The 19,222-nt window shown below is 37.9% G+C and overlaps 1 protein-coding gene across 2 annotated transcripts in view; it reads left to right on the top strand.

The window, feature by feature from the left end:
- Positions 1-19,222, top strand: part of LOC131438456 (5-hydroxytryptamine receptor 1-like) — a 212,820-nt gene that overhangs the window by 64,599 nt on the left and 128,999 nt on the right. The window contains exon 2 of one of the 2 annotated variants that reach the window (XM_058608519.1): positions 15,812-15,983. The exons of the other annotated variant lie outside the window; for it this stretch is intronic. The gene's annotated coding sequence lies outside the window, so the exon portion shown is untranslated. The remainder of the gene's footprint in view (positions 1-15,811; positions 15,984-19,222) is intronic. 2 annotated transcript variants of the gene reach the window in all.

Here is a 19,222-nt window from a genome sequence, read left to right as displayed (position 1 = left end):
TGCGAAGAATCTATTGAAACTGGAAGTCCAAATTCCACAAGAGGAATGTCTGTTTTTCCTAAGTAGATGCAAACTTTTGCATAGTACTGCAAATTTTGATTTTTAAGCTTGTATTGTATTTTTGCTTCATGACAATACAAGACTTCATATTTTGAAAGTTGCCAAAGCTCATTCATAAACGCTGCAATGAGAAATTCTTCTCCACACGCCATATTTACCAGACACTGTTCCATCCGATTGCCATTTGCTTCAAAAGCAGTTTTGAAAACTACGAAACCTCCCCAAGAATTGGATTGTTTCATTCGTCGAATCTGAAGAAAAGCAATTTTCGGATACCACGAGCTTAACCGGAAAGTATTAGATAGCGATGGACTATACTTTGAATAACAGTGCTGTAATGATGCTCTCACAATAAATTATGAAACCTTACAAAAAACGTAGGATCGCACAGTGATTATTTAAAAGCAGAGAAAAAATATATTCTTTAAAATTAAATACCATTAAACAGTGACAGCCTATTACGACCTACTCGAAGACTCTAGTTTATCAAATATCATCATTGCGCCATATATTTCGTATGGAAGGATAAAAAGAAAGTTTACAATACCTTATCTTTGAAAATATACGGAGTGCTTATTTCTTATTCAAAAATTTTCATGTTATAAACTGTGATCCTTTACTTATCTGAGAATTCGAAATTAAATTAATACAGGGCAGGTGAAATTTTTTTTTAGGCGAGATAAGCCGTTTTTGATTGTATTTGTGATGTTCTCACGAAATATAGTATGGCGCCGATGCAAGTAAACATGAGAACAAAACGTGGCTCAGAATTCTATTTCAGAGCTATTATGTGGTGTTCTCGGGTATGTAGTGACAATTGTTAAAGTTATCAAGTGAAATAAAACTTTGCTATCTCATATCTTCCAGTTCTTAAACAAAATTATAACCGCTTCCATAAATAGCCAGGGATTGTGTTCTCGGCGCTAACGAGACCCGGGCATATTTGGAGCAATTTATGCCTAATTATAGCAGGTTTACATCTCATGTATTTCATAACTTCAACTATAGAGTAAGTACGTTGAACAGCGAACAGCTAAAAAATTTGGTACTTAATGGACCTCTTACGGTTAAAACGGAAGAGAGATAAAAATACAAAATAAAATTGGAAGAACTTTTTCTGAATGGCGTACGTTTGTTACGCATGCGCTTGAAGAAGGACTTCTTATGTGAGTTTCGGCCAAGATACAAGGGTTCCGTGCAAATCACTTGTTACGTATGACAATCAGATGGCCACCTGTCAATATTGCCAAAAAGCTGTTCACTATGGTAAGCCATGTGAAAAACTGGACAAGAAGACATCTGCACCAAATAACCAACCTAAAAAACAAAACAGTATATCGGAGACGGCCATCAACATCGAAGGGCCGAATGTCATACACAATTCGATTCAGCTCGACAAACTGAGCAAATGTCTGTGTGTGTCCGTCCGTGTGTGTATGAGTATATGTATGTAACAGAAATATGCACTCACGTTTTCTCGGAGATGCCTGAACCGATTTTCACAAACTCAGATTCAAATGAAAGATCTCATGGTCTCATAGCCTGTTATCACTTTTTTCAGAGATGGCAAAACCGATTATCACCAATTTAGTTTCGAATGAAAGGTCTTAAGGTCCTTGTAGCCTGATATTGAATTCAATTTGTATCCGATTTCCGGTAAAACTGTCTGATAGCTTCTAGTTTGCAGAGCTCGTTAGTTTGTTGAACTGATTTTCACAAATCTTGATTTGAATTAAAGCTTATAATGTCTTTGAAACTACTGTAAAATTTCATCTGGATCCGACTTTCGGTTCTGGAGTTACAGGGCGATGAGTGTCGAAATTTTCAAAACGCCATTTAGAATGATAATATGTACAACATCAGCACGTGCAACATGGAATAGGAAAACACAACACGAACGATGCGTGCTTTGTTCTATTTCGTAAACGCTGTAGAGAAAACGAAACGGTTACGGATGTCTGCTATTGGTGTGTGATAATTTTTAGCTATTTTATGATAAGTGCTAACCGAAATAATAAAAGTATGTCAATGAATTGAAATTTATTTGAAAAAATAAACATACATTGGAATTTCAAGCTTCGCGATGTAAATGCAATTTTCACAGCCGGTAGTGCAGTATTATCGTGCCGGGGTGTAGTGGTGTCAATTATAACAATAATAATAATTCTACTACACCCAAACCTCCGTTCACGTAAACTTTTTATTACGTTACCTCCTTTTTACGTAACTCCTTCTATGAACAAAATTCCAAATAACGTAAACTTATTTTACGAACCTACTTCGTAAAAAGAGGTTTATGCATACAATGAAAATCATTTCCGGCTCATTTATATTCCATGGAAATTACTACAATATGGCTATTTTCGGAACGGGATTGATGAGTACATGTCGGAAAACGATGTTGGAGGTGGTTTTGAATCCAAGATGGCGACTTCCGGTTTATTGATATTCCTTGAAAACCCTTACAATATGTGTATTTTTCGAATGGGTTCGATGAGTAGATGTCGGAAAACGATGTTTAAGGTGGTTCTGAATCCAAGTTGGCGACGTCCGGTTTATTGATATATTGCTTCAAAACCCTTACAATATGGGTATTTTTGGAACGGGTTCGATGAGTAGATGTCTGAAAACGATATTCCAATATGGCGACTTCCGGTTTTTTTTATTAAAAAGATGTTTTTATTCAGGCCTATTTGCGTACAAGCTTTACGTGGCCGAATTAGTCGATTTTTTAAATAAACAATTTTTCGAAGTGGGTCTCGTTGTCACTCTTTTTCTAGGAGGAGAAGAGCTTCCATTTCCCTCCTGCGAGGGTTGAGGGGCACTTTGTTCGTGGCTCGTCTCGTCCTCCATTGCCGCATCGGAGGTTTTGTTGTTGATTTCCGTTTTCTTTTCGTTTTCCTTGTTGTTCGCAGTCTTGAGCTCGTTGCTAGTTGCTGTAGGAGCGCCTTGTTGTACATTGGTTGCAGTTGTTGGTTGGTTTGATGGTGAAACAGGAGTACTACGCTCACTAGTTTTCGTTGTTGAACGGTTGACCTTGTCTTTTGTTGAAGATGTTCTTTTCGCAGTTTCAGTGCAAGGTTTACCATAGTGTGCAGGTTGTTCACAAAACTGACATGTAACCAGCTGATTTTCATAGGTAATCAGCGTTTTACACGGATGTGTCCCACCTTGACCACAAATGATGTATGATGGAATTGCCTTACGTAGTTGCATACGTACCACTCGCACGCCATCCCGGATGCCGGGAAAAAAATTCCGCTATACTTCTCTTTCGATGGAAATAACTTCACCGTATTGCGACATGATTTCCCGAACGCACTGATCGCTGGACTGCGGGGGAAGGTCATGCACGCGTACTTGTATGGCATTGTCCACCTTGTGCACAGGAATTTTGTATTTAATGTTGTCACACTCAACGCTGTGCACCTCGTTGTGAACCGAAGCGAATGCAATTGCATCGCTTTCACGTTTAAACATAATGTACACACAGTTAGTCGCCTTGTTGAATTGAATCTCAGTTACATTATTAGCGTCTAGATGCATTCGTTCTTTAAGTAAGATTTCAATTTCATTTGCTGCTGGTCTAACTTTGCAACGCTTGAAATCTATACAAATTGAATTTGGCCTTGTTGGCCAAGTTTCAGGCTTTGTTAAATCGTATTTGACCATTCCGTACACTCTATTGTTCACTGCACTGTATTGTCTTTGTTTCTTTTGCTTCGACCGCAAACGATTTTCGACTGTGTTGGCTGAGATGCGAGCACGAACTGACGACTTCCGGTTTATTGATAATTCTTGAAAACCCTTACAATATGGGTATTTTTAAAACGGGCTGGATAAGTAGATGTCGGAAAACGATGTTTAAGGTGGTTCTGAATACAAGTTGGCGACTTCCGGTTTATTGATGTTGCTTGAAAAACCCTTACAATATGGGTATTTTTCGAACGGGTTGGATGAGTAGATGTCGGAAAATGATATTTAAGGTGATTCTGAATCCAAGATGGCGACTTCCAGTTTATAGATAATTCTTGAAAACCCTTGCAATATGGGTATTTTTGGAACGGGTTTGATGAGTAGATGTCGGAAAACGATGTTTGAGGTGGTTTTGAATTCCAAGATGGCAACTTCCTGTTTGTTGATATTCTTTGAAAACCCTCACGGTATTGGTATTTCCGGAACGGGTTTGATGAGTGAATGTCGGAAAACGATGTTTGAGGTGATTCTGAATTCCAAGATTGCATAGCCATCTACTCCAGTTCTTTATACCCAGAATTTCACTCTATTTAGGACACTTGTTCATCAGCTTCAACAGTCTTGATTATCTGAAACAGATTTGACAGGTATTCAAGTCTTTTTCTATTAAATCCGGCTATTCAAGCAATTCGAGTAATATAGACACAAATTGTAAGGGTTTTTAAGGAATAGCCGGAAGCCGCCATTTTCATGTAATACCAATAAACCGGAAGTCGCCATCTTGGAATTCAGAACCACCTCATACATCGTTTTCCGACATCTACTCATCGAACCCGATACGAAAATACCCATATAGTAAGTGTTTTCAAGGAATATCAATAAACCGGAAGTCGCCATCATGAAATTCAGAACCACCCTAAATATCGTTTTCCGACATCTACTCATCAAACCCGTTCCGAACATACCCATATTAAAAGGTTCTCAAGGAGTATCAGTAAACCGGAAGTCGCCATCTTGAAAATTGATGCTGCTTAGAACATCCTTTTCCTGAAAATACTGATAATTTTCGTTCCATAACTATCCAATATATTATACATATCAAATATTGCATATACATAAGGAAAACTTTTTTTACGTTGAGAATTCCAAATAACGTAAACTTTTTTTACGTCATAATTCGATTTACGTAGTCCCGATTATTACGTAAATGAAGGTTTGGGTGTACATGTTTTATGCTATGAGATAGTAAGTGTAGGTTTACCTGTGTAGGTTCAAAACTGTTCCAATTTGGAGGTCATATTTATTGCTGACAAACGAACCAACTTCGGCTCTTCCGGTTATCTGAATCAGATTTCGAAAGAATTGGAAATAGTGATCAAAAACTGCAAAATCATATCACTGCATTGTTCAAGATGGCCATATCGATTTTCACAAACTTATAAGTTCAAATCAAAAGTCTTACAGTTTCATATGGAATTCCTGAATTTGTTGTGGATATTACTTCCGTTTCCGATAAAACAGGATTTATGTTTATGATGTTATAAGTAATATGAGAAAGGCATCGTTACACCATTAGGTGGATTGAAAGAGGTTTTTATATTTATAAAAAAGGTAAGAAATAATGTAAATTTTAGAATTTTGTTTGATGAAGTAAAAAGGTTCGCGCCGATCACTTGCCGATGGAAAATTTGAGTACATCGCACTTTTGTCTTCAATTGATTTTAAATTTTCATTCCTTTTTTCAAAAATTTAGGAAAACTATACTTTTATTATCTGAATTCTTTGAAATTACTGCGAATGGATGTCCTATACCAGTCGTATCAGTCCGTCGAGATAGCGAAACGATGGTGTGAAAAAATTTGCTTTTTTTTCTCAAATATGGTTGAATCGATTTTCACAAAGTGAGATTCAAATGGACAATCGTCAATTGTCCCATTGGCTGCTATTGAACTTTATCCGGTTTACATGCACTGTTTCGGTTCAACAATTATAGATTGTTGACGACAAAACAAAGTCCCATTTGTCTCGTTGGTTTCCGATGTTCCATGTTCCGGAAGCTCCGGAAGCAGTGGATAATTAACTCTGAAATCGAGCTCTCATCGATAACAGAATGGACATTTGATGGAAAGGTCTTATTCGGAATCGAATGCAGCCACCGATTCCGACCAGAATCGGTTGTTCGAAATCCGGTTGTAAATTATACTGAATGCCGATTTAAATTCTAGACGTTTAACTGGAAAATAGCCTTTTGTTCACAGAAAACAGAGAATCCTTAAAAGAGTGGAAATGCATTACGAAACCTGTCGAGCATCTGAGACTTTTTGTCTTTGTGTTACTAAGATTGACAAGAAGAAAATCTCTGACAAAAATTTTCACGGTTTAATAAAATTGTTGCTGACTAATAAAAATTCTAAGTAATTTCTCCTCTCAATTTTCAACGAGCGTGTAATCATCGCAGTAAACCCATCCAGGTCGATGCAAACTTTAGAATTAAATCATTCACTCTCATAAAATATGAATATTTTTTCACTTCGGGTGAACGATCTGACCGAGGAGTGGTATCATAAACAGCAATTAACTTATCCTCTCCGTGCATATCGCGTAACATTCCGAGATGAAGCAAAAAAAAAAAGAACCGTCGACGTGTCCCGGGCTTCCTTCAACTCAAGAAGAAAAACTCTTACGTACTGCTGTGGGAACGCCAGTTGCATTTCGCAGAAAAGCGTACGCGAAAGAAAACGACAGACGATGACTTTCTCTCGCTGAAACCTTAGCACGGTAGAAAACCGAACGAAACTTTTTCAATTTATTACCGGATAATAATTTTGCCCATTTTGAGCCGTTCGTGAGTAGCTGGAAAAGGCCTGGAAAGATGGGCAAAGCCACACCCTGCTAGTGCCACGGTAAACGATGCCGCAATGAATATTCCTTCCGGTGAAAACGGGTGCCCCAACGAGTAGCCGAAGTTCGAAGATGACTTTCGAACATAGTTTCGAAGTGTGAGGCACGCGGCGCTCCGGTACGACTGCCAGAAGGTTAACCCATTATGACCTAGTTATGTTAAAACTTTTACCTATAGGTGTCCGATACCCACGGAGGCGTTAAATGATTCATAAAAAGATGGCGCCTGGTGCCAATTATCGCTTCATGATGTTTCAAAGCAGGGTAAACGCACAGAAAAACGGTTGAGTTTACTTATCATTAATGATTTAAGTTTTTTCGGACATCAAGTAAAAACAAACACAAATATGTTTTGTGCTTGTTGAAAAAATAATTCTTACCTTCTAAGTACTGATTGGAAACTGAACTCTGTGAATGTATAGTGAATCGTCGTTTAACGAATTAAAAATTGCATAAATAAAGTTAAATCACACTCTTCCCCTACTAGTGACTCAAGTTGAATCGATCGTTGCACTACCCGTTCAATGGAAACTGTTTCGTATCGATGAATCGAAGACGAAACGCAATGGAAAACAAATAGAAAAATATATGTACTTATCACCAATTAGTGCTAATTAGATAAATTGAATAATTAGAATTCCAATGAATTGAACATTGCTTTATGCACGTGAGCTGGACAGTTTCACCAACGCAGAACCATTATGTAGCGTAACGTAATGACATAGGTGATGAGAAAATTCTGAAAAACCGACGCTATCTTCAATTGCTGCGAATCGCTCTCCCTATAATTTATTTTTCCATTGTTTGTTCCTATACAGTTTTGTTCACAGAAAATCCTGCGTGAGTGGTTTGATAATGATCTAATTTGTTTGCGCAATTTGCAGACAGAATGTTCGGGCAGAATTGCAGTCATTTTTTAAACTATAATTTAATCATGAACAAAGCAGATTTTTTTTCGGATTCAACAAAAAATTACACCGTCGTTTAAAATACGATATCAAAATCGAATAAAATCTTTTATTCGAAGTCAAATTCGTATAAAATCTTTTAAACATTATTTCCCTTCCTTCAGAACTAAGCCATAAAATAAAGAGGAAGTAATGTATACTGACATAAACTCTTTGGAATGGAATTATCGAATAGTAGAAATATGTGTAGTTACTAGTTTAAACAATGTCTCAGTTCGCTCGTACATCTCAACCAAGTCAGTCGATAAACCAAAACCGCTTACGTTCGGGACAGAAGAAATCAAGTACAGTATTGTGTAGTGAACAATAGAACGATCTCGAAATGAGTGAACCAAACGAACAAAAGCTACCGCCGGTACGAAAGAATACAATTATCGTTGACTTCAGACAGTGCAAAATTCGACCTTCGATACGAGAACTTGAAGGTTTGCTTAAGGAGCAAATGCATCTTGACATTAAACGTGTGCATTTACTTCAATGCAATATGACCAATAATGTTGTTTATATCCAGTTCTATAAAGAGTTGGATGCAATTCAATTCGCTGAAGACAATATAATGTGCACTATGTGGAGCATGAAAATATCAAGTACAACATTCCAGTATATATGGAAGATAGTGCTATAGAAGTGCGTGTGCATGATCTACCCTCATGCGTCCCCGATCCTTATATTCGCGCAACTATGTCCCAATACGGAGAAATTCTCTCTATCGAAAAAGAAAAGTGGAAGAATTTTTTCCCCGGTATTCTAAATGGCGTACGTTTGTTACGCATGCGCTTGAGGAGGCCTATACCTTCTTATGTGACATTCGGTCAGGATACAAGAATACCGTGCAAATCACTTGCTACCTATGACAATCAGATGGCCACATGTCAATATTGCCAAAAAGCTGTTCACTACGGTAAGCCATGTGATAAACCGGACAAGGAGACAACTATACCAAAGGACAACGGTGCTTCCTTTACACCAACCCCAAGCAACCCCAGTACACCTGTGACAGTCACCAACAACAGGGAAGTATCCCCTTCAACGAAACCATCCAACGTAACCCCTATAGAACAAAGTACACCAGCTGCCATCCAACCAACCAGCAACTGCAAACAATGTACAACAAGGCGCATCTACAGCAACTAGCAACGAAATCAACAACAATATCACGGCAATGGATGACGAGACGAACCACGAACAAACTGCCCCTCAATCCTCGCAGGAGGAAAACGGAAGCTCCTCTCCCCCTAGAAAAAGGGTGACAACGAGATCCAATACAAAAAAAAATTATCTTAAAACTCAGCTAAATCGGCCACGTAAAGCTTGTACGCAAATAGGCCTGAATAAGATATCTTTTATATAAAAAAACAATGTCTTCGCACAAACTGAGTTTCATTGGATTCTGAGATGATTATGACTTTCACTCATCTACACGGAGATCCCGCAGATCATAAAAATTTCAGTATTGCAATTGTTGTTTCACGTCCTGGTTGTTTCAACTAAAATGTTATTGATTTAACTAACATATCTGTTGATTTTGTCATAACCATTCAGGTCAACGAAATTGCTGTATTCACATGCTGTCACTAGGCGGGGAACGAAGACAGCAAAATACAAAACAAAAATCCTCTTCATTTCACCAGAAACGTTTCATGTTGAAAATTTTCAATGGCAATTGAACGTCATTTATGTCAGTTACGTAGTGGCCGTTTCATGGAAGTGAAAGCATGCAGAAAGAAATAATTGTACTGAATAGATATTGTACTGAATAGTATAAATGTTACAAATTCATCTGCGAGTAATTCTTGAAAACGGAATTAGAAATGCTCTTCCAGCGAGCCAACCTGCTAGTGGAGGAAAAATTTCCCAATGCCCTGTGAACATTTTGCTGGTGAATTCCCTCTTGGGAATTTTAATCTTTTGTTTCATTTCTATATCATCTGTGAGTTTAGTGATAAAGCTATAAGCAGCTACTTAGGTAAAATTTCGATGTTCATGCGGTGAACGATTAGCTGCCCCCGAAAAGATTAGCAGTCAAATTTTTTTATTGCTATAGGCGTTAGTTTCAAATAACTGAAAGAACAGAAACAACTGAGACATTTTTTGCTTTCATGCATAGAGGTAACTATGTAGGGATTGTGTCAATGCTTAGTTGCATGAGTGACAACTCTTTGAAATGTTTCATTTTCCGCTCAGGGTGTATGTCATTGTTCATCTGTAATGTTTCATTACTCGTTTGTGGTGCATGTCTTTGCTGGGTGTCATTGCTAAACTGCCAGCACGATAAATGAAAAATGACAGTTTAGTTAAAACAACAATCGATTAGTTGTACCAAATTTTAACCAATCAAATTCAGAAAAGAAACAACTAATATTTTAGTTTTTTTTTATTGTTTCGATTACAGAGTTTTTAACCTTGAGGTCATTCACCTCTTCGGGTCAGCGGGGTTGGAAATCAAACTCAGGTAGTCTGCGTGAAAGACATCGACTTTCCCATCACGCTATACCCGTCCCCAATATTTTAGTTGATTTGTGATCGCTGGCTTTTCCATGTAGTTTTCGATAATAGTACATTGGAAAAAATCAGTTAGAAAAGGAAAACATACAAATATAGTTAGGAAAAACCTGTTTTTATCCACCATTGGGTGTAATGCTGTATCTCTGATACCAATCATACTCTAATATATAGTGTATGACATACAAACTGTACTAGTTTTTATTTTAACATAAATGATTTTACAGCATTCCCATGAGAAACTGATACACGATCTCTCAAAATTTCGTAATATTTTTAAGCGTCGTTTTTCATCGATAAATATCAGACCCGTATTTTTTTTATAATTTTGTCGTTAGGGTGATTATTTCCTTGTTTGAAAAAGTCAATTGCATAAGTTCTGAACGGTTTTCATGGTTTGCGACCAATGGGCACTACGCTGAAGTCTCTTTTTACGCGGGGGATACGTACCGCGTAAAAAACACCGCGTAACTTCGGAAATCCGTGTAAAAAAACCTTCAAACTAAAGAAAAATTTTTGATGCCAAATAGGTATCTTAGAAATGCATGAAACGTCCAGATCTGGTGCAATCTCAAAAACATTTTTTTTTTTGAGAAAATCGACTTTGGGACAAGAACAATTTTGAGACTTCCAAAATCGAAATTTTTTTTGATGCCGAAAAACAACCGCGTAACTTTGGAAATCCGCGTGCGTAACTTCGGAAAACGCGTGAAAAAACTGCGTTACTTCGGAAATCCGCGTAAAAAGAAACCATGCAAAAAAATACCGCGTAACTTCGGAAATACGCGCAAAAAAAAACGCGTAACTTCGGAAATTCGCGTAAAAAGAGATCGCGTAACTTCGGAAATCCGCGTATTAAAAAACCTTCAAACTAAAGAAAAATTTTTGATGCCAAATATCTTAGAAATGCATGAAACAATTTTGTGAAAATCGACTTGAGACTTCCAAAATCGAAATTTTTTTTGATGCTGAAAAAAATCCGCATAACTTTGGAAATCCGCGTAACTTCGGATATCCGCGTAAAAAATGCCGCGTAAAAAAACCGCGCAAAAAACCGCGTAACATCGGAAATTCGCGTAAAAAAAGAGACCCCTGTGTATGTCGTTTTTTTCTGAAAACTGAAACATGAGTGATAATTTTCAATAATTTCAAATTTTCGTTGTTTCCGTGTTTTTTTTTCGATTTTCTCATAAAAACTCAGAACAAAAAAAATATACATCGCCAATTTTTTAATATGTTATGTAAAAATGTTTCAGCTTTCAGAATAAAATATAAAATGACATAGTGCACATTGGTCGCAAACCAAGAAAACTGTTAGAAAATTCTACAATTTACTTTTCCGAACACAAAATTTCAAGTTTCAATATTTGCATATTTTTTCTAAAAACTATGAACATTTATTGAAAATATATCCAAAAATTAGCGGAATCGGCCGAGTGGTTCAAAAGCTTAAATCATATTTTTTTAAATAAAATAATCGATATTTTGATCCACCCTAACAAGGAAATGGTCACTCCAATGACAAAAAAATGGGTCTAATATTTTTCGATGGAGAACAATTCTTCCAAATATTATGAATTTCTGATTCTTTCAAATATTATGAAATTCTGTCCTTATATATTTTTTCTATTCGTTATTTATTGCGGCTCATTTGCGTGATCGATTAGCAATGAACAATCCCATTGTCATCTTCTTCTTTGGAAGAGAGGCATTCCCATTATCATCCAGCGAATGAAGGAGAAGCAGTGGTTCACAATTCAAGTTCCCGTCCATTGGTTCGGTGTCATTGTTGTTGGCGGAATCATTTGCCCAGACGTTGGTTGTGTTATTATTCGATTGCAGCTGGCGTACCTTGTTCTACATGGGATACTGATGGTTTCGATGAGGAGAATGTTTCATTGTTGCTGATGGTTGTCACAGATGTACTACCGGAGTTGTTTGGGGTTGGTGTGAAGGAAGCACCGTTATCCTTTGGTGTAGTTGTCTTCTTGTCCAGTTTATCACATGGCTTACCGTAGTGAACAGCTTTTTGGCAATATGGACATGTAGCCATCTGATTGTCATAGGTTATAAGTGTTTTGCACGGAATCTTTGTATTCTGGCCGAAAATCAGATAAGAAGGTATAGCTTTCTTCAAGCTCATGCGGGGTAAAGGGATGTCATTTAAAATACTGGGGAAAAAAGTTCTTTCACACTTTTTTCGATGGAAAGAACTTCTTCGTACTGGGACATAGTTTTGCGAATATAAGGTCACTGAGGCTTGAGGGCAGATAATGCACACGCACGTCTATAACACCTTCTTTCATATACTCTGGTATGTTATACTTAATGTTTTCATGTACAATGGCATTCAACTCTCTATAGAAGTAGCATGCTCTGCGTATTACATTTTCCTCCATGCTCTCTCACAAATGTGTAAAATGACTCTCGATGTGGCCGGGGTGACAGCTTTGATATTTTCGGTTACAAGTTTGATTACATCACATTAAATCCAATAAAGCTACCGCTTGTTTGGCAGCTTTGCTGAGCCGATTTTATGTCTCTCTCATGTTTCGTTACGTTACCGAGAAACTGAAGCAGAATAAATGGCGCCGCCATAGAAATCAACATCATCATCATCTAAATTAAATTATCTAAACATTATCAGGATAGATTTTTGATCCCTGCTCTTGACGGCGAGATATTCAATGAACAAGTTGAAAGACGGCGTTTTCAGCTATGCAATTCTTCCTTCAGAAAAAAGACTTTCCCGACCGCTAAAGTCAATGAATCATTCTGAAATTCTCACAGAATAATCTGAACAAATTTTCTAAGAGATTGTCAGTTGGGTTTTTTTATATTCGTCACCGTTTCTGAAAAAATCAGATTTGAAGCGTGAAAATAGCCCTCTAAATCACCCAAAAACACACTGGCCTCAGCCCTTAAGGATCAAGAGTAAACCAAGTTAACTTGTGTTGGTAATTTGTGTATTACGTACAGTATATTTGGTACGTATATGCAGTGCAACGACTTTATCAAAGTGGTTTGATCGCACAATAATTTATTCTCAAATGAATGTTAAGCCTGACATTTTGGATGACATATTAGTTTTGATCAATTTTTCACCAACGTTTGATGGAAAATTGTTTACATTTTATGAATGTAGTTTTTAATTCTTTAATAAAAAAAGTTAGCAACACTGCTTCAATGCATTTGTATTAGATTGCGCTACACAAAATAAACAAAACTTTTCTGTTACAAAAGCAGTATTCCGGAAAAATAAATAGTTTTACGACAACATTACATATCCATTGCCTTTCGCGTGTTAAATTAAATTAAAATCCATATAGGAATGTGTTTGTTGCTAATCAAATGTGTCAGTGGAGGTAAGCTGAAACTGAAATAATATTTTTCGAGCAGTTTTAAGGGAAACGGAAGAGTTTTAGACTAAGATTTTCGCTTTTCTTGAACTGCAATTTAAAGTAGTATGAACCGATTGGTTTATTTTTCAACCATATGGAAGATTTATTGAGTAAAATCAGGAAAAGAAGCGCCGAAATTTGTTTTTACGCACACATTGTTGACATTACTCATACGCTTGCAAAGAGTCTTGCTCCTTAAGCGAACCTTCAAGTTTTCGTATCTTAGGTCGAATTTTGCACTGCCTGAAGTTAACAATAATTGTATTCTTTCGTAGTGGCTTTTGTTCATTTGGATCACACACTTCGAAATCGTTTTATTGCTCACTACACAATACCGGACTTGGTTTCTGCCGTCCCGACCGTAAGCGGTTTTGTTTTATCGACTGACTTGGATGAGATGTGAAAGCGAACTGTCTCCGTAATATTTTGACTGATAAAATTCCAGCCCTCATCATCGCACACGAACGCCTCTAGTAGTGGAACACAACGCTAGATCGCCCATAAATGTCAAACCTGAAACCTGATACGGTTTGTGAATGTGGGAGTGCTGGGAGTGTTTAAACGTGCTAGGCCATATCTTGTACAGCACAACGATCACAGTGCGTAGTACGGAATCCAACGTTGTAATCACGGTGCTTGCGTGAAACAATCGTGACAGACATATGATTTCATGATGTACAGTGATTCCGATATCACATGTCTGTCATGAGTATGTACAACTTGCGCCCGCGAAAGTTACAGCGTCGTGCTGTCACAAGTGACATTTGACATCATATGATTAATGTGCAGCCGGGTGTGGAAGTAGCCAAATTGAAGACTGATTGCGTTACAAGCACCGACTGTCTTAGGACTAACTTCTTCTACCCAAAATGTTCGGAACTGTCACAGACTGAATAAAATCTAATTATGATATACAAATGAAAATAAAAGGTCAATAAGGTCTATTCCATTGATCCAATTTAAGTCGGTTAGTTAAAAAAGACAATCACGAAACAGAATAATTAAATAAGAAATGCAGTAAATTGACTTAAAATTAGCTTATCTTCACTGAGACCTATTACAATCCTGTTCAGCTATTCTCAACGAGAGATAACCAATTGACGGATAAATTAAATAAATTCCGTACCATTTCAATAATTCAAATGAATTTACAGACGCGACTCATTAGGATTCAAAGCGGTATTGATTTCTTCTCAGGGGTTCCAGCTCCAGTTCCGGTTACAGTTGATTACTTTCTCTGATTGGCGACCGTCGTTTCTGTTGTCCTGATTGGGATGGTAATCGAAGCTCAGGATGTTAACAGAAAAATATCGATGTTATTTTATCTGCCACCGGCGAAACTTTTCCGCTAGCAATTCCGCTCCGATGCTTGATGAGACCACCTTAAATCTCCACCCGAGATTTAGGGATTTATCGGTTCGGCGATAAACTTTTACGATAGCCATTATTCCGTTGGGATATTTTCATTCCAAATTTGGACGAAACTTGGTTCAACAAGTTTTTATTGGTCCAATTCATTTCCGAAAGGAAACTTTGCGCTATCGGCAATACCGATTCGAACGTGACTTTCCTCGTCACCTCGTGTATTCGATTTTTTTTTCTTCTTTACTTCGAAGCTGCCCGTCGTCTTATCGTTTCGGCAGTTTTAAAGGCCAGCAACACCCGGAAGCCATCGCACCATCGCCTCGTTGGATGTTACTGACAATAATTGAATGAAATCATTTGGCTCCATCATCGCAATGCCGTCCTGTGAGCTAGGCTTGCTTCTGTCTGATCTGGAGTTGTATCTTCGAGCGACTAATTTAGTCCTTATTATTATTATTATTGCCGCTGACGAAATCGGGTGCTTATGAGTTGGGAATTTTCTGTTCGAACGAAAATAAAAAAAAAAAGATTGCTTGAGGGATGTTGAGATATAACTTGTTTTGGATTTTCTCTTTCTTCATTGCCCACGGATACACTTTATCCCAGCAGACCACCGACCCTTGTGGGATTATTTTCTAATCTAATTAATCCGTTTCGATGAACAACGGCTAATTATGATAGCACTAGGATTTAGGATAAGGAGGACCTCGAGTGCTTGGACAATGTACTCTGTTTGCTGTATTAATAATTAATAACACACTTTATGTGATCTGTTTAATAGAGGTATAGGTCCGATTTTACCTCCGGTTACCGCTTTCACCGATGTCCTGTGGCACTTTCCAAAGTTCCATTCGTATATAATAACCGCAATTTTCTATTATTCCTTTTGCTATCATTTTTTTATTTTCGTTTTTCCAGGTATGTCAAATCGACCACTCGTCTCGCCTTGTACGAGGGAATGTGATATTACTTATAGTCAAACCCACCCACGCGTTCCCAGCAGTGATTGATTGGTATTTACCATTTGTCTGCGACACAGCAGGTCCTTTGCGTTGCTCTATAGCATTGATTACGGCGGGGATCGAAACAGGTAAGCACATTCTAGCACATACGCACATGGATCGGAGTAGGCCGTGAGCTTTATTGTTGTGCGCTTCGTATGAAGAAATGACATATAATTGTTTAAAATTTCATGCAGAGTTCGACGACCGGACCACAAGGGCTCGTTCGTTCTAATTTGCTGAGATTGACGATGATAATCGAATGGTATTGATTGTTTTTGATACGAGTTTTTATATAATATCAATTTCATTTCAATTAATTAGAGAATCGAATTTTTTAGACTACTAGAGTATGTTACGACCCAAAATGGGCACACCCTAACCCCTCTTTCTAAATGTGTGTGTCTACAGACATAACATGTAGTAATAGTATACAAATAGCTCATATTTTGTATGCGATAGGTTTAAATTTTTCTCGTGCATTACGAAAATTCAAACTACTCGTCGGTGTCGATTCAAATCTGCTGTTAACAACACAGTAAACGTGCTTTGAAAACATTTTTCAACAACCAGGACGACTGAATCGGAGACTGGTAGATGCTATGGCCTATACTCCAAGTAGTTTTTCGATGAACAAGCACTTTCTCATAACGCATCACAATGATTCAATTCATTGGATGTTATACCACGAACATGGGCTACAAAAAAGAAACTCACTAATGAGCAGTTCCACGCTAAATCGGTGTGATCGGTGTAGTAAATGAAGTATTTTTCACTGGTCTAGAGATTTTTTTCACTCAAGACTAATTTTTAAAACATTATTTTCAAACAATTATAACTAGAAATCTATAGCTTATACAAAAAAAATATGTCCAAGAAAAAATTAAACTTCCTGAAAAAATATACACTGAAAAAAAACCGATTTTTCGTGAAATCGAAAATAAAATTTATTTTTCAAAATTCTCAGTTATTTTGACGTACGATTTTTTGAAATTTTATATCACAAAAAATGTTACAAGGAAACTTTAGAAGTTTTAGAAAGTTGGCAAGATGATAAATGAAAAAGTATCCCGTGGAAAAAAAGTACGGGTGTGTAATGTCAGAGACATAACTGGATGTCGTGAATACGAATATGACACGATTTATTTATGCTTCCGAATTCGAATTGGTAGTTCATCGATTGTTTGAATTGTGCAACTTTCCCCTCTTTCATTACTAGAAATTTAAACGATGCGCCTAGACTAAATTACAGATTAGTTACATTAAACATTCTGAAACGCACTTAAATACTATGAAATAAGCACTATAGTTCTTTATAATAAAAAAAATGGTGACGATTTTAGTTAGTTCAGCACGCAGACTCTGAATTCTAAACCCATATTCCAGAACTAAGCTCTAAAACATGAAGACGATTTTTCGCCATGACTACCAGAATGGGTTTTATAGAGTACAGTAAAGTAAATTTCCGCATAATTCTTTAGGAGTATTATTATGGTTCTAAAAAGAACCGAATAGAAGAAGTCTGGAATAAAGAACTGGATCCTGAGTTCAAGAACTAAATTTAGAACCAATAACAGACTCAGAATCCAGTTACAATTCTAGAATTGCAATTTCGAAACTCAAATTAGTTCCGGAATACAGTTCCAGAATGGCGTACCTATACAGAGCCTGGCGTACCTATACATGCGCACGCTGGTAGCTCAGCCATAGCCGAAGTCAACACCGGAGAGCTCGGATCGGTTGGCTCGGCCGAATGCGGAGTGCCCTTAACTCTCGCGATGGCAGTCTGCTCGCCTTGAAGGCCAGCAAGCGAATGAAAGTTGCTACCTGAGCGTTTGAGGTTTTAACCACGGAAAAGGCGCTCTCTTCGTCGCTGCTGGTTGATGGTTTAACTCTCGCGATGGCAGTCTGCTCGCCTTGAAGGCCAGCAAGCGAATGAAAGTTGCCACCTGAGCGTTTGAGGTTTTAACCACGCAAAAGGCGCTCTCTCCGTCGCTGCTGGTTGATGGTTTAACTCTCGCGATGGCAGTCTGCTCGCCTTGAAGACCAGCAAGCGAATGAAAGTTGCTACCTGAGCGTTTGAGGTTTTAACCACGCAAAAGGCGCTCTCTCCGTCGCTGCTGGTTGATGGTTTAACTCTCGCGATGGCAGTCTGCTCGCCTTGAAGACCAGCAAGCGAATGAAAGTTGCTACCTGAACGTTTGAGGTTTTAACCACGCAAAAGGTGCTCTCTCCGTCGCTGCTGGTTGATGATTTAACTCTCGCGATGGCAGTCTGCTCGCCTTGAAGGCCAGCAAGCGAATGAAAGTTGCTACCTGAGCGTTTGAGGTTTTAACCACGCAAAAGGCGCCCTGTCCGTCGCTGCTGGTCCCACGACGTCTGCTCCCATCGAACGCACGAAAAGAAATGATCGATTTTCACCACGGTTCCCCTTTTATACGCATTCAGTTGAAGATATGTGCCTGACTACCTCAAAATCGTCGTCCTTGCGCGAAAAACCCAAGCGAAAGTAAAGAGTTTTCCGCATTATTTTGAAATTTTGAGAAAACTTAATTTTTGAGTTGTTTGTGGTTATCTCACACTGTTCAAAATATTATCCTAAATTCCTGATCATATTTTTGATGAAATGGTGAAAGAATTATGTTGCTACCATTAATACAAGTCGAGATATTCACGATTAAGTTCTGCCCATTCTTCCATATGGCTAATTTTGAAAAGGCACCCCATAGTAAAGTAAGTCGTATTCACGACAATAGCAATATCGGCATTCTTCTCTTGAAGAAAGTCGGACAATTCAGCAGTTTTGCTCCTGAGTGAGCAAGCATTCCAATTTACTATAACCAACTCATTATATTGCATATTCGATGATGAATTTGCCTAAGGCGTTGATTTGATCTAACCGCGTTCTGCAGTTTCGTAGTTTTGTTGTCATTGTTTCAAAAATGACGATCAGTTGTTCAGCAGAAAATAAATCACCAGAGTCATCCTTTGCTTGTGGTTGATTATTGCCCCATCCAGGAGGGATTTTTGAGGAAGATTCTTTTTGTGATCCAGCGGCTGAATCTTTTGGATTGCTGCGAGGAAGTGGCGGCAAATTCGGAATATCCCTCTTCGGTGGGAGCCGTGGGAAATTAATTTCATCCTTCTGTGGAACATTCTTGCGCGTTGATTGTTTAAGGGACGCCTGTTGTCGAATTTTTGTGAATTCAGCACGTTTGGGACACGATTTGCTAGTAGATGGATGGTCGCCATCACAGTTCACACATTTTACAGCGATGTCATCTAGTAGGCAATCGTTGGTATTGTGTGGTTCGGCACATTTCCCGCA

This window comes from Malaya genurostris, chromosome 1 (genome assembly GCF_030247185.1).
Source record: "Malaya genurostris strain Urasoe2022 chromosome 1, Malgen_1.1, whole genome shotgun sequence".
Classification (NCBI taxonomy): Eukaryota; Metazoa; Arthropoda; class Insecta; order Diptera; family Culicidae; genus Malaya; species Malaya genurostris.
Note: the sequence above shows the minus strand (reverse complement) of the source record. Positions and strands in the feature narration are given on the sequence as shown.